Source organism: Oncorhynchus keta, chromosome 17 (genome assembly GCF_023373465.1).
Source record: "Oncorhynchus keta strain PuntledgeMale-10-30-2019 chromosome 17, Oket_V2, whole genome shotgun sequence".
Taxonomy (NCBI): domain Eukaryota; kingdom Metazoa; phylum Chordata; class Actinopteri; order Salmoniformes; family Salmonidae; genus Oncorhynchus; species Oncorhynchus keta.
Window position 1 is genome coordinate 60,839,696 of NC_068437.1, and position 12,330 is coordinate 60,852,025.

Sequence of the window (12,330 nt, forward strand, 5' to 3'; positions counted from 1 at the left end):
TCCTTGGGATGTCTCTACCCTAAAAGCAAGTTGATTAATTAGCTAGATTGTAGATTAAGAAATTGATTAGTAGTTGTGAGAGGAGACTAAACATGTATTACATAATCCACGTATCAGTTGACAGGCAGCATGTTACAACATTCCTATGGTCTGTTAGCTGATGACTGTTGTCGTGGAATTATCAGAATATGTTGGTAACATTTGTAAGATGTTTAATATTCATCACATGTGTGTAAGTTACTTCTCATAAGAATGTATTTTGTTGTACTATAGTGGTGGCCATTGGCAGTTATCTGTTCTATGTCAGGACTAAGTTGCCTGGGCCACATGAGAGGGGAGAGGTCAAAGTGTCATCATGTGTAAACATATCTTTTACTCCCTACCTTTCCCAGTGGGGAAAGGAGGGGTTGCAGTGTCTGGAATCATTCTATGCTCCCTCTTTGTTGACCTGTAGGGTCACTCAGCTCCTATCCGTGAGTTTGTCCAGGAGTTTGTGTTTAGAGTGGGTTGTATATAAATGACAATTTGATATATGCCTGTTGATATGGAGGATTTGGTTTATTGGTTCTGGGGTTTATGAAAGGAGACAAAGCTGAACGATGAGTTATGTCTATGCTGTCTGACTATGTGTGTCTTTGCTATTAAAAGGAACTCAGTTGCATTGTAAGAGGACTCTCAGAGAATTCACTGGGGAGACACTGAATTTATCTGAGAGTCACAGGATTGTGATAAGAGCTCATATAATTAAAGATTAACTTTTATAACTAACTCTGACGTGTGTGTGTGGTTTGGTAAATAGAGGAAATTTCCACAACACTCCGCAGTACCCTGCACTGTCCTATCATTGTTAATTGTCAGCCTGTTCCCTGGTTACATTCCTATGGTCTGTTAGCTGATGACTGTCCTATCATTGTTAATTGTCATCATATTCCCTGGTTACAACATTCCTATGGTCTGTTAGCTGATGACTGTCCTATCATTGTTAATTATCATCATGTTGCCTGGTTACATTATTATTGTCTGTTAGCTGATGACTGTCCTATCATTGTTAATTGTCAGCCTGTTCCCTGGTTACATTCCTATGGTCTGTTAGCTGATGACTGTCCTATCATTGTTAATTGTCATCATGTTGCCTGGTTACATTATTATTGTCTGTTAGCTGATGACTGTCCTATCATTGTTAATTGTCAGCCTGTTCCCTGGTTACATTCCTATGGTCTGTTAGCTGATGACTGTCCTATCATTGTTAATTATCATCATGTTGCCTGGTTACATTATTATTGTCTGTTAGCTGATGACTGTCCTATCATTGTTAATTGTCAGCCTGTTCCCTGGTTACATTCCTATGGTCTGTTAGCTGATGACTGTCCTATCATTGTTAATTGTCATCATGTTGCCTGGTTACATTATTATTGTCTGTTAGCTGATGACTGTCCTATCATTGTTAATTGTCAGCCTGTTCCCTGGTTACATTCCTATGGTCTGTTAGCTGATGACTGTCCTATCATTGTTAATTGTCAGCCTGTTCCCTGGTTACATTCCTATGGTCTGTTAGCTGATGACTGTCCTATCATTGTTAATTATCATCAGTTGTTTCCTTGATGATGTAGAACACATAACTAGAGAGTGGGCCAGACATTAAAATAAAAACAACTTTTAATAATTGTATGTGAAAGTGCAACGGCAAAACATACAGTATTTATATCGGGTAATTTGTTTTGGACAAACAAATGTGATATACAAAACAAAACATTGATTTTATTCAAAAGTGCAACAGCAAACATAATTATACAGGTGATTAAAAACAACCCTTATTATATTTAAAAATACAACTGCAAAACTGTTATTCATTACCACAGTAAAAAAAATATATATAATCTGGTGCTCCAAAATTCTGTCTTGTGCTCCTGACTTTCTGTGGTACCAATGAAGAAAAGTCCATTTAAAGCCCTGACTGGTGACACACAACCAGCCATGTTTCAGATACCCTGATACTCATGTCTGCAGTGACCCACAAACAGAGGCTCTGCCTGGATACCGCGCCTGGAGAGAGAGGGAGAAGATATGGAAAGGGAGAGAGGAGAGAGGGAGAAGATATGGAAAGGGAGAGAGGAGAAAGGGAGGAGAAGAGATGGAAAGGGAGATTTAGTTGCCTTAATGACTATTACAAAACAGCTAGTACTGTATTGTGTCTGTATGGCTAAACACATTTGATAAACATCTTGTGTAGCCTACTTTGAGTAACATCTTACTTTACTCAAAGTAACGTAACCCCGAAACAGTGTCTGGGCAGAGGAGACTACGGCTGCAGTCAACTCAAAGTAGACAGCCCTAAACCCTCAGCCCTTGAATGATTTTTTAAATCATCCCATCTGAGTGTACCTTTAAAATGTCCCTTTCCCAAGCTAGGGAGAATGCTGATCAGATATGCAAAAATCTTGAAGTTGAGCTTAAAAACAAGCAACCTAAAGCTATTGATGTATCTAGCAGGCTAATGTAGCTAGCTAGCACTCCTGTCAGGTAGCTATATACAGTTACCTATAGCTGGCTAGCTAGTTTTATAATTAGGTCACTTATTCCAATACATTTCAGAATTCCCCAAAATATGTTTATGAAGCTAGCTATGTTTTAATGACACCTCAATACGAGACTAAGCCAATTTGAGTGTGATTCCCATTTGACAACGCTAAAATCAATGTCCTCTATATATATTTTTTAGCATATAATTTTGCTAAAAATATGTGATATGTGAGTCAATATATAATTTTGACTCACATATCGAAAATGTAGCCATGTTGATTAAATTGGACACTTCCACCAGAGTTCGACACGTGACTACAGTTTGCATTGAACCCACAAGTGATCAAAGTTATTCACTCGCTCCCTCAAGCTAAATCGAGGGCCTGCAGAGGCAACGTTAGTGAATTAGATCTTCACGTAAGATGGCAATCAAACTGCATCCAGTTTTGATAGGGGAAGTGGCTAGAGTGCGCCCGAGGGGGTAAGTAACGCTGAAACATGCATGAGAGCATCAGCTGTTCTGGACAACTCTGATCACACTCTCTGCAGCCGATGTGAGTAATCTTTAAACAGGTCAACATTTTACAAGGCCGCTGGGCCAGACGGATTACCAGGACGTGTACTTAGTATGCGCTGACCAATTGGCAGTGTCTTCACTGACATTTTCAACCTCTCCCTGTTTGAGTCTGTAATACCAACATGTTTTAAGCAGACCGCCCTAGTACTGTGCCCAAGAACACTAAGGTAACCTGCCTAAATGACTATGGACCCGTAGCACTCACGTCTGTAGCCATGAAAAGCTTTGAAACACTGGTCATGGCTCACATCAATACCATCATCCCAGAAACCCTAGACCCACTCCAATTTGCATTCCGCACCAACAGATCCACAGATGATGCAATCTCTATTGCACTCCACACTGCCCTTTCTCACCTGGACAAAAGGAACACCTATGAATGCTATTCATTGACAACAGCTCAGCATTCAACACCATAGTGCCCTGGGACTAAACACCTCCCTCTGCAACTGGATCCTGGACTTCCTGACGGGCCGCCCCCAGGTGGTAAGGGTAGGTAACAACACATCTGCCACACTGATCCTCAAAACGGGGGCCCCTCATGGGTGCGTGCTCAGTCTGCTCCTGTACTCACTGTTCACTCATAACTGCACAACCAGGCATGACTCCAACACCATCATTAAGTTTGCTGATGACACAACAGTGGTAGGCCTGATCACCGACAACGATGAGACAGCCTATAGGGAGGAGGTCAGAGACGTGTGGTGCAAGGACAACAACCCCTCCCTTCAAGTTCCTTGGTGTCCACATTACCAACAAACTAACTTGGTCCAAGAACACCAAGACAGTCGTGAAGAGGGCACGACAAAAACCCCTTCCCCCTCAGGAGACTGAAAAGATTTGGCATGGGTCCTCAGATCCTCAAAAGGTTCTACAGCTGCACCATCAAGAGCATCCTGATGGGTGCATCACTGCCTGGTATGGCAACTGCTCTGCCTGCAAGGAACTACAGAGGGTCGTGCATACGGCCAAGTATATCACCGGGGCCAAGCTTCCTGCCATACTGGACCTCTATATCAGGATGTGTCAGAGGAAGGCCCTAAAAATTGTCAGACTCCAGCCACCCTAGTCATAGACTGTTCTCTCTGCTACCGCACGGCAAGCGGTACTGGAGCACCAAGTCTAGGTCCAAGAGGCTTCTAAACAGCTTCTACCCCCCAAGCCATAAAACTCCTGAACATCTAATCAAATGGCTACCCAGACTATTTACCCCCCCCCATGCATAGTCACTTTAATAACTCGACCTACATGTACATATTACCTCGACTAACCAATGCCCCCGCACATTGACTCTGTACCAGTACCCCCTGTATATAGCCTCCACATTGACACATTGACTCTGTACCAGTACCCCCTGTATATAGCCTCCACATTGACTCTGTACCGTAATACCCTGTATATAGCCTCCACATTGACTCTGTACCGGTACCCCCTGTATATAGCCTCCACATTGACTCTGTACCAGTACCCCCTGTATATAGCCTCCACATTGACTCTGTACCAGTACCCCCTGTATATAGTCTCCACATTGACTCTGTACCGTAATACCCTGTATATAGCCCCCACATTGACACTGTACCGTAATACCCTGTATATAGCCTCCACATTGACTCTGTACCGTAATACATTTACATTTACATTTACATTTAAGTCATTTAGCAGACGCTCTTATCCAGAGCGACTTACAAATTGGTGCATACACCTTATGACCACCAGTGGAACAGCCACTTGCATCTAAATCTTGTTGGGGGAGAAGGGGGGGGAGAGAAGGATTACTTACCCTTACTTACCCTATCCTAGGTATTCCTTGAAGAGGTGGGGTTTCAGGTGTCTCCGGAAGGTGGTGATTGACTCCGCTGTCCTGGCGTCGTGAGGGAGTTTGTTCCACCATTGGGGGGCCAGAGCAGCGAACAGTTTTGACTGGGCTGAGCGGGAACTGTACTTCCTCAGTGGTAGGGAGGCGAGCAGGCCAGAGGTGGATGAACGCAGTGCCCTTGTTTGGGTGTAGGGCCTGATCAGAGCCTGGAGGTACTGAGGTGCCGTTCCCCTCACAGCTCCGTGGCGAGCACCATGGTCTTGTAGCGGATGCGAGCTTCAACTGGAAGCCAGTGGAGAGAGCGGAGGAGCGGGGTGACGTGAGAGAACTTGGGAAGGTTGAACACCAGACGGGCTGCGGCGTTCTGGATGAGTTGTAGGGGTTTAATGGCACAGGCAGGGAGCCCAGCCAACAGCGAGTTGCAGTAATCAAGACGGGAGATGACAAGTGCCTGGATTAGGACCTGCGCCGCTTCCTGTGTGAGGCAGGGTCGTACTCTGCGGATGTTGTAGAGCATGAACCTACAGGAACGGGACACCGCCTTGATGTTAGTTGAGAACGTCAGGGTGTTGTCCAGGATCACGCCAAGGTTCTTAGCGCTCTGGGAGGAGGACACAATGGAGTTGTCAACCGTGATGGCGAGATCATGGAACGGGCAGTCCTTCCCCGGGAGGAAGAGGAGCTCCGTCTTGCTGAGGTTCAGCTTGAGGTGGTGATCCGTCATCCACACTGATATGTCTGCCAGACATGCAGATGCGATTCGCCACCTGGTCATCAGAAGGAGGAAAGGAGAAGATTAATTGTGTGTCGTCTGCATAGCAATGATAGGAGAGACCATGTGAGGTTATGACAGAGCCAAGTGACTTGGTGTATAGCGAGAATAAGAGAGGGCCTAGAACAGAGCCCTGGGGACACCAGTGGTGAGCGCGTGGTGAGGGAGACAGATTCTCGCCACGCCACCTGGTAGGAGCGACCTGTCAGGTAGGACGCAATCCAAGCGTGGGCCGCGCCAGAGATGCCCAACTCGGAGAGGGTGGAGAGGAGGATCTGATGGTTCACAGTATCGAAGGCAGCCGATAGGTCTAGAAGGATGAGAGCAGAGGAGAGAGAGTTAGCTTTAGCAGTGCGGAGCGCCTCCGTGATACAGAGAAGAGCAGTCTCAGTTGAATGACTAGTCTTGAAACCTGACTGATTTGGATCAAGAAGGTCATTCTGAGAGAGATAGCGGTAGAGCTGGCCAAGGACGGCACGCTCAAGAGTTTTGGAGAGAAAAGAGAGAAGGGATACTGGTCTGTAGTTGTTGACATCGGAGGGATCGAGTGTAGGTTTTTTCAGAAGGGGTGCAACTCTCGCTCTCTTGAAGACGGGAGGGACGTAGCCAGCGGTCAGGGATGAGTTGATGAGCGAGGTGAGGTAAGGGAGAAGGTCTCCGGAAATGGTCTGGAGAAGATACCCTGTATATAGCCTCCACATTGACTCTGTACCAGTACCCCCTGTATATAGCCTCCACATTGACTCTGTACCAGTACCCCCTGTATATAGCCTCCACATTGACTCTGTACCAGTACCCCCTGTATATAGTCTCCACATTGACTCTGTACCGTAATACCCTGTATATAGCCCCCACATTGACACTGTACCGTAATACCCTGTATATAGCCTCCACATTGACTCTGTACCGGTACCCCCTGTATATAGCCTCCACATTGACACATTGACTCTGTACCGGTACCCCCTGTATATAGCCTCCACATTGAATCTGTACCAGTACCCCCTGTATATAGCCTCCACATTGACTCTGTACCGGTACCCCCTGTATATAGCCTCCACATTGACTCTGTACTGGTACCCCCTGTATATAGCCTCCACATTGACTATGTACTGGTACCCCCTGTATATAGCCTCCACATTGACACATTGACTCTGTACTGGTACCCCCTGTATATAGCCTCCACATTGACTCTGTACCGGTACCCCCTGTATATAGCCTCCACATTGACTCTGTACTGGTACCCCCTGTATATAGCCTCCACATTGACTCTGTACCGGTACCCCCTGTATATAGCCTCCACATTGACTCTGTACCGGTACCCCCTGTATATAGCCTCCACATTGACACATTGAATCTGTACCGGTACCCCCTGTATATTGCTCCGCTATTGTTATTTACTGCTGCTCTTTAATTATTTGCTATTCTTATCTCTTACTTTTTTGGGGGATATTTTTTTAAAACTGCATTGTTTGTTAAGGGCTTGTAAAGTAAGCATTTCACTGTAAGGTCTACAGCTGTTGTATTCGGTGCATGTGACAAAGGATGAATTACGCCTCTTCTCTCTAGCCCAGGTAGCTAGCATGATGAATAACGACTCTCCTCTCTAGCCCAGGTAGCTAGCATGATGAATAACACCTCTCTAGCCCAGTTAGCTAGCATGATGAATAACGACTCTCCTCTCTAGCCCAGGTAGGGAGCATGATGAATAACACCTCTCTAGCCCAGTTAGCTAGCATGATGAATAACGACTCTCCTCTCTAGCCCAGTTAGCTAGCATGATGAATAACACCTCTCTAGCCCAGTTAGCTAGCATGATGAATAACGACTCTCCTCTCTAGCCCAGGTAGCTAGCATGATGAATAACGCCTCTCCTCTCTAGCCCAGGTAGCTAGCATGATGAATAACGACTCTCCTCTCTAGCCCAGTTAGGGAGCATGATGAATAACGCCTCTTCTCTCTAGCCCAGTTAGGGAGCATGATGAATAACACCTCTCTAGCCCAGGTAGCTAGCATGATGAATAACGACTCTCCTCTCTAGCCCAGTTAGGGAGCATGCATTTCCCCAATTCACAGCTCTGCAAGGATTATATTGTCAAAATAAAATTTAATATTAATATTTTATTTAATGCCGTCACGCCAGGTATATACTTCCAAAAAAGGTCTAAATAAAAATGGACAAACAACCCAAAAAATGTATTGTTTGGAAATAATGTACTGTTATTGAATAAGTGCGCATGCGCCAAATCCACCTCTTCTGCACCTGGCAGTAATGAGTGATTTTATTGGACGTCCCAGGGACATCATGTACCCAAACATATCAGGGGACACAACGTGAGGATGGCCAGGGTGCAAGGTCTACAGGGGTGCAAGGCCACTCAACCATAAATCGGAGAATGTAGCATTTTCAAACACCTGAACAGCTTTTTCCAGCAATATATAGCCATAATCATTATGCTTAATCCAAAGTAATATATATATATATCTCTAACCATACCTCCTGAGCTGACTGTATCCTCCCGACTGGTGGTTCTTTTGTAAAGAAATTAAATATGCTTCTCGTCATCTATGCTAAAATATGTGAAAAGGATTGAAAGGAATAGTCTTATTCAGTGCATTAGTTATTGCTTGCTTTTGTAAAGTCTACAAACCTTGCTACTCTAACTTGATTGATAGGCTGACATGGTTTCTTGGTATCTAGTTATGAGGATGAGAGAGAGGTTCCCAATCTGGGCTAGTGTAACCGATGTGAAATGGCTAGCTAGTTAGCGGGGTGAGAGCTAATAGCGTTTCAATCGGTGACGTCACTCGCTCTGAGACCTTGAAGCAGTTGTTCCCCCTTTGCTCTGCAAGGGCCGTGGCTTTTGTGGAGCGATGGGTAACAATGCTTCGAGAGTGACTGTTGTTGATGTGTGCAGAGGGTCCCTGGTTCGAGCCCAGGTAGGGGCGAGGAGAGGGACGGAAGCTATATTGTTACACTAGCTAACTGGGCTAAAGAGAACTTCGTAAAATTGCTAGGTGGATAGTGGTATCACAGAGAAACACATTGAAATACATTTTTAAACATGACAAATGAGGAGGCACGTGCCCCCTATAGGAATGATGCCTCTGGAGGCGTCAAAGAGGATTTGGAGCATGGATTTTACATGAGTGGGCAGGGGCGCATCAGAGACATCTGTGGCGTTATGTTGTGTGACAAAACTGCACATTTTAGAGTGACCTTTTATTGTCCCCAGCACAAGGTGCCCCTGTGTAATGAGCATGCTGTTTAATAATCTTCTTGAACATGGGACCAACACGTCACATGTTGCGTTTATATTTTTGTTCAGTGTAGATTTTCATTTAGACTTATTTAAAGTAACTGAAGTAAATAAAGATACTCTACATTTGGTGTGTAACCATATAGTTTGACATTATAACGCTTGCAGAGCTGTCTAGTAGGGAAACGTATACAGGCTAGCTGGGCTAGAGAGGAGTCATCATATTAACATAACCCTGTACCTCAGTAGCCTGCAGCGGAAGTCCACGAGGCGAGGGAAGGCGTCGATCACACTGGAGGTCATCCTCTCATCACTCCACAATCGCTCTCCAGCAGCACTCGCCCTCGGCCTGCACACACACACACACACACACACACACACACACACACACACACACACACACACACACACACACACACACACACACACACACACACACACAGTATTTAGATTCTTGCCTGTTATTATTTCTGTTTGAAAAATGTCCCTAGGGGCCCTGGTCAGAAGTAGTGTACTATATATAGGGAATAGGGTTCTATAGGGCCCTGGTCAACAGTAGTGTACTTATATAGGAAATAGGGTTCTATAGGGCCCTGGTCAACAGTAGTGCACTATATAGGGAATAGGGTTCTATAGGGCCCTGGTCAGAAGTAGTGTACTATATAGGGAATAGGGTTCTATAGGGCCCTGGTCAGAAGTAGTGTACTATATATAGGGAATAGGGTTCTATAGGGCCCTGGTCAGAAGTAGTGTACTATATAGGGAATAGGGTTCTATAGGGCCCTGGTCAACAGTAGTGCACTATATAGGGAATAGGGTTCTATAGGGCCCTGGTCAACAGTAGTGCACTATATAGGGAATAGGGTTCTATAGGGCCCTGGTCAGAAGTAGTGTACTATACAGGGAATAGGGTTCTATAGGGCCCTGGTCAGAAGTAGTGCACTATATAGGGAATAGGGTTCTATAGGGCCCTGGTCAACAGTAGTGCACTATATAGGGAATAGGGTTCTATAGGGCCCTGGTCAACAGTAGTGCACTATATAGGGAATAGGGTTCTATAGGGCCCTGGTCAGAAGTAGTGTACTATATAGGGAATAGGGTTCTATAGGGCCCTGGTCAACAGTAGTGCACTATATAGGGAATAGGGTTCTATAGGGCCCTGGTCAACAGTAGTGCACTATATAGGGAATAGGGTTCTATAGGGCCCTGGTCAGAAGTAGTGTACTATACAGGGAATAGGGTTCTATAGGGCCCTGGTCAGAAGTAGTGTACTATATAGGGAATAGGGTTCTATAGGGCCCTGGTCAACAGTAGTGCACTATATAGGGAATAAGGTTCTATAGGGCCCTGGTCAACAGTAGTGCACTATATAGGGAATAGGGTTCTATAGGGCCCTGGTCAGAAGTAGTGTACTATATAGGGAATAGGGTTCTATAGGGCCCTGGTCAGAAGTAGTGTACTATATATAGGGAATAGGGTTCTATAGGGCCCTGGTCAACAGTAGTGCACTATATAGGGAATAGGGTTCTATAGGGCCCTGGTCAGAAGTAGTGTACTATATAGGGAATAGGGTTCTATAGGGCCCTGGTCAGAAGTAGTGTACTATATAGGGAATAGGGTTCTATAGGGCCCTGGTCAGAAGTAGTGTACTATATAGGGAATAGGGTTCTATAGGGCCCTGGTCAGAAGTAGTGTACTATATAGGGAATAGGGTTCTATAGGGCCCTGGTCAGAAGTAGTGTACTATATAGGGAATAGGGTTCTATAGGGCCCTGGTCAGAAGTAGTGTACTATATAGGGAATAGGGTTCTATAGGGCCCTGGTCAACAGTAGTGCACTATATAGGGAATAGGGTTCTATAGGGCCCTGGTCAACAGTAGTGCACTATATAGGGAATAGGGTTCTATAGGGCCCTGGTCAACAGTAGTGCACTATATAGGGAATAGGGTTCTATAGGGCCCTGGTCAGAAGTAGTGTACTATATAGGGAATAGGGTTCTATAGGGCCCTGGTCAGAAGTAGTGTACTATATATAGGGAATAGGGTTCTATAGGGCCCTGGTCAGAAGTAGTGTACTATATGGGGAATAGGGTTCTATAGGGCCCTGGTCAGAAGTAGTGTACTATATACGGAATAGGGTTCTATAGGGCCCTGGTCAACAGTAGTGCACTATATAGGGAATAGGGTTCTATAGGGCCCTGGTCAACAGTAGTGCACTATATAGGGAATAGGGTTCTATAGGGCCCTGGTCAACAGTAGTGCACTATATAGGGAATAGGGTTCTATAGGGCCCTGGTCAGAAGTAGTGTACTATATAGGGAATAGGGTTCTATAGGGCCCTGGTCAGAAGTAGTGTACTATATAGGGAATAGGGTTCTATAGGGCCCTGGTCAACAGTAGTGCACTATATAGGGAATAGGGTTCTATAGGGCCCTGGTCAACAGTAGTGCACTATATAGGGAATAGGGTTCTATAGGGCCCTGGTCAGAAGTAGTGTACTATATAGGGAATAGGGTTCTATAGGGCCCTGGTCAACAGTAGTGCACTATATAGGGAATAGGGTTCTATAGGGCCCTGGTCAACAGTAGTGCACTATATAGGGAATAGGGTTCTATAGGGCCCTGGTCAGAAGTAGTGTACTATATAGGGAATAGGGTTCTATAGGGCCCTGGTCAACAGTAGTGCACTATATAGGGAATAGGGTTCTATAGGGCCCTGGTCAACAGTAGTGCACTATATAGGAATAGGGTTCTATAGGGCCCTGGTCAGAAGTAGTGTACTATACAGGGAATAGGGTTCTATAGGGCCCTGGTCAGAAGTAGTGTACTATATAGGGAATAGGGTTCTATAGGGCCCTGGTCAACAGTAGTGCACTATATAGGGAATAGGGTTCTATAGGGCCCTGGTCAACAGTAGTGCACTATATAGGGAATAGGGTTCTATAGGGCCCTGGTCAGAAGTAGTGTACTATATAGGGAATAGGGTTCTATAGGGCCCTGGTGAGAAGTAGTGTACTATATATAGGGAATAGGTTTCTATAGGGCCCTGGTCAACAGTAGTGCACTATATAGGGAATAGGGTTCTATAGGGCCCTGGTCAGAAGTAGTGTACTATATAGGGAATAGGGTTCTATAGGGCCCTGGTCAGAAGTAGTGTACTATATAGGGAATAGGGTTCTATAGGGCCCTGGTCAGAAGTAGTGTACTATATAGGGAATAGGGTTCTATAGGGCCCTGGTCAGAAGTAGTGTACTATATAGGGAATAGGGTTCTATAGGGCCCTGGTCAGAAGTAGTGTACTATATAGGGAATAGGGTTCTATAGGGCCCTGGTCAGAAGTAGTGTACTATATAGGGAATAGGGTTCTATAGGGCCCTGGTCAACAGTAGT

General features: G+C 45.2%; 1 pseudogene; it reads right to left on the bottom strand.

Annotated features, from left to right (window-relative positions):
• Window positions 1-1,736: 1,736 nt before the first annotated feature.
• Window positions 1,737-12,330, bottom strand: part of LOC118375659 (beta-hexosaminidase subunit alpha-like) — an 85,344-nt pseudogene continuing 74,750 nt past the window's right edge.